The 4625-nt window shown below is 46.6% G+C and overlaps 1 long non-coding RNA gene across 1 annotated transcript in view; it reads right to left on the bottom strand.

Moving 5' to 3' along the window:
• Positions 1–1020, bottom strand: part of LOC120585737 (uncharacterized) — a 44486-nt gene extending 43466 nt beyond the window's left edge. The window contains exon 1 of the long non-coding RNA XR_005648499.1: positions 757–1020. This is a non-coding gene — a long non-coding RNA (uncharacterized LOC120585737). The remainder of the gene's footprint in view (positions 1–756) is intronic.
• Between the last annotated feature and the right edge of the window lie 3605 nt (positions 1021–4625).

The following is a 4625-nucleotide window of genomic DNA, read 5'->3' as shown; positions in this document are numbered from 1 at the left end:
GGGATGATGGAAGTAGCTTGGGGGGGGAATCTTTCAGTTCTCACTGCCCAGAAATAAACACAGCTCAGACTGTCTAATAGGTTGGCTAGTGAGAGTGGGCAGTGTGCACAGGCATCCATTTGTACGGGCAGCTCACAGGTCATTTGGAAGAGGAGGAGGGAAGATAGGGTCAGGACAGTGGCACAGGTGTGTGTGCCCTGCGAGGAGGTGGCCAGGCAGGGAGGAGTCAGTGCTGTCTGCAGGGACCAAGGCATGGACAAAGCAGTAAGAACAACCTTTACCCCTTGCCCCGATAGAGAACACAACACCATGGCCCAGTGAGCGGGGAGCATTGGAAAACAGCTCCTGGCACAAATCTTCATATTCTTACAGACGGCACTAGCAACTGTGGCCAGGCCCCCTCAGTGACTTCAAGGACAAAAGACACAGAAGGAGGGAGGGGAAAAAAAAAAAAGACGCATGGGCAAGGGCCGGTGGTAAACGACACAAGGCTTTGTGAGCACTTGGGGCTCGGGGGTTACCCTGGGACACCCAGACCCACCTGGGAAAGGTTTCGCAGAGACCAGACGTCCAGAAGAGCAGCTGGCAGCCAGACCCGCTGAAATCTGGGTGGGCGCTACTAACGCAAGCCCATCGATGATACACAAGGCTGGAGGGACGGGAGGAAGCGCGTTCACACACATTTATACACACAGCTGGCAGAGCCCTGCTTCCAAGGGGGCCATGAGCCCTGCCGCCCGCACTCACCCCACTTACCCTCCCCCAGGCCTGGACACAGGGCAAAAGGCATGCCCAGGGTGCCCCAATAAAGTCCTTATAAAACGGAAACTTATTCATGAGTCAGCCCGAGCCCTGGCAGCCAGCTCATTCATCACAGAGGTATTTCAGTTCTTTTCAGCAAAGCCTTTCACTGCCTCGGGAGGTGAGGTCATCTCTAGTAAACACTGCCTTGCGGTGAATTTCCTCTGAACTTTTTGCTTTTGTTTAATCCACCAAACCTCAAGGGAAGCTGGCAACCTCGAGAAGTACAAAGGCCCTGGGCTGAGTCGGAGACCAGGGTTCAAATCCCAGCTCTGCCCTTTCCAGCTGCAGGACCTTGGCCAATGCAAGTCACATCTCTGGGCCTTGGTTTCTCTGTTAAATGACGTCACTACTACTGACAGGATTCTAAAGAAATACACAGCACTATACACTCATTCAGTCAACAGATATTTACTGAGTGCTTAACATGTGCAAGCACTATGCTGGACACAATGGAAATTATGATAAAGAAACACAGATATGTGCATGTGCGCGCAAGTATGTGCGCATATCTGCGCGCGCGCACGCACACACACACGCACACACACACACGCACACGCATAACACACACATAATATCGCCAAGACGCTGCCGCTACAAGACAACACACACACAATAATACACACACACACACGGTTCCCACTCCCTGCCCTTGGAAAATTCACATTCTGGTAAGAAAGACAGACATGAACCAAATGATCCCGTAAATGAATATTAACATTCAGCTGTGATTAGTGCTGAGCTTTATGGTGCTATAAGAGCCTGTAATGGGTGTTTGATCCACTTGGGCAGAGATGGCAGGGCAGGGCAGGACAGGGAAGACCTTCTGAAGGGGTGATGACTGAGTGGGAGATGAAAAATATGGCCGAGCATCACCTAGGCAGAAAGAAGCTGTGAGCAAAGTGCCTGCAGAGAGGCAGAACCATGGCTTGTCCCAGTCATGGGAGAAAGTCAGCCCAGAACACAGGGGTGAGGGGTGAGGAGGAGCCTGTACATAATCAGGCTGCAGACACAGGAAGGGTGGGAATCAGTACTGAGCCTGCGGCCGAACTTTCAAGGCCGAACGTTCCCCAACGTGCTCAAGTGGCTTTGGAGAGAACATTATGAAATATCAATGGATTAAACTTAATTTGGGGCTAAATCAGAGACCATCATCTACTCAATTACGGCTTGGACAAAAGGCAGTAGATATGGAGAAACAGAATTGAAAATATTCTATCCCTCAGTTTTATTTTTCTTTGATTTGAAAAAACACTACTATGGTTTGATTTTAGTGATAAAAAAATCAGCTCGATGCACAGAACAGCAGTTTTCCACTGGAGGCTAGTGAGAGCAAGCCCAGCTAAACTCAGCATCTGCCGTCCACGGGACTCAGCATGCATGGGGCCACCAGGTGGTAGCTGAGGAGGGGCAGTGGATTCTTGGATGGCTGCCAAAGAAGTCACACTGGTGATGGTTCCCATCATTTCCTTCTGGGAGCAGAAGAGGATTGAGGTTCAGGTCCTGGCAATATTTATTTGTCTTATCAAAATATGCTCTCTTGTAAAAATGTTTGTCTCATAAAAAAAGAAATATAAATATTTCTTATAAAAATATTTATTTGTCTTAAAAATATGCTGCCTAAAAAGAAATAAATAAATGAGACTACATCAACTAAAAAGTTTTGCACAGCGAAGGAAATCATCAACAAAACAAAAAGACAGCCTACTGAATGGGAGAAGATATTTGCCAATGATACATGCCTGATAAGCGGTTAATATTTAAAATTTATTGAAAAAACTCATACAACTCAACACACACCAAAAAACCCCAACCAATCCAATTAAAAAATGGGCAGAGGACCTGAATAGACATTTCTCCAAAGAGTACATATGGAGGGCGAATAGACACATGAAGAGATGCTCAACGAGATATCAACTTACACCCGCCAGAATGGCTATCCTGAATAAATCAAAAACAGTGTTGGTGAGGATGTGGAGAAAAGGGAACCCTTGTGCACTGTTGGTGGGATTGCGAATCGGTGCAGCCACATTGGAAAACGGTATGGTGGTTCCTCAAAAAATTAAAAAGAGAATTATCATGATGCGACAATCGCACTTCTGGGTATATATTCAAAGGAAATGAGAACAGGGTATGGAAGAGCTATCGGCACTCCTACGTTCATTGCAGCATTATTCACAAAAGCCAAGACGTGGAAACAAGCTAAGCGTCTGTCAATGAATGAATGGATAAAAACGATGTGGTATACACATACAATGGAATATTATTCAGTGGTAAGGAAGAAGGAAATCCCGCCATTTACAACAACATGAATGGAACTTGTGGGCATTACGGTAAACCAGACAGGGAAGGACAAATACTGCAAGGTATCACTTATATGTGGAATTTTTTTTAAAAAAATGTCAAACTCAGAAACAGAGAGTAAAAAAGTAGTTGTCGGGGCTGGAGGAGGGTGGATTAACAGAAATAGAGATTGGTAAAAGGGTATAAATTTCAGCTCTAAGATGAATAAAGTCTGAAGATTAAATGTATAACATGGTGACTATAGTTGATAATACCAAATTTTATAACTGAACTTTTCTAAGAGTAGAACTTAAACGTTCTCATCAAAACGTGTGTGTGCGTGCGTGTGTATTAATGCATATTAGTTAACTAGATGGGAGGAATCCTTTCACGATGTACATGTATATCGAATCATCACAATGTACACTTTAAATATCTTACAATTTTATTATAAAGCTGAAAAAAAGAGAATATGCTGAATAGTGACCTCGTATTGGGCAGCCTTGACTGTTGGCTCCTGTCATCCTGACCCCATGGGGATTGCCAAGAAAGCGAAGGCCATCGACTACACCACTGTGCCCCCAGCCAGAAAGAAAGGGAAAGGAAAAGCAAAAAGGATGTCCAACCATCTCCGAGCACCCGCTTTGTGCCCAGGCCTGTGCTAAGCCTAGGTCACCCAGAGAATAGCGAGTCAGCCATATAAGTTACAAGACAATAATAAAACAAGACAGACACATGGACAAGGGCACCAAACATGATACAGGCCAATTAGCAGTGGGAAAAGGCTCTGCGTAGGGCGCATCGTCCACAGATGACCCTCCGGGACCGACACGGGGCAGCCGGTCCAGCCTTTGGACACAGGAGACCTGACTTCCCACCCCAGTTCTCCTGATTTCTTGCTTGGCCAGTTTCCCGCTCTGCTCTGAGCCTGTTATCTTGGCTGTGATATGGGCCACCAATAGGTGTGAGTCTGAGTGAGATGAGGTATGCAAAGAACTCAGCCCCCAGTGCAGCTCCCAGGAGTGGGGAAATAAATGTGGGCTGAGGGTGCCCGAGGAGGTTTCTCCTATGGGGTTAGCACAAGTCCTTAGAAACAAGGGCGGGATTGAACAGGTAGGTGGTGCTGAGTGCCCACAGAGGCTGCTCCACACCCAGGTGAGGCCAGTTCGTTCTTGGTAATGGCAATGGAAGTGGCTACTCTCTTTGAAGAGTGATCTGTTTTAAACGAGGGCTGACCACAGACTTAGCCACTTCATGCTCTGTTACAGCCTGCCTCAGTTTATTCAAACGTCAGCCAAGCTTTGGGTTAAATTAAGGTCACCAGGAATTTATTTCCCTCTCATGCCTCGCGCTTCACTGAAACCCCATAAAACAATTCATGCACCATTAGGCGTGGGTATATGGCCCAAGATTGCCCTCTTCCAAGGAAGGAAAGGGTAGGTAGACTTCTGGAGAATCTAGGCCAACTTGTTCCCTTAGTAAGAAGCAGTGAGAGTTGAAGACTGACAAGGAAGATACGCTGACTCTGTTGCTGGCACCCT

This window comes from Pteropus medius, unplaced genomic scaffold, assembly GCF_902729225.1.
Source record: "Pteropus medius unplaced genomic scaffold, Ma_sr-lr_union100, whole genome shotgun sequence".
NCBI lineage: Eukaryota > Metazoa > Chordata > Mammalia > Chiroptera > Pteropodidae > Pteropus > Pteropus medius.
This window is presented reverse-complemented; position numbering and strand designations above follow the sequence as displayed.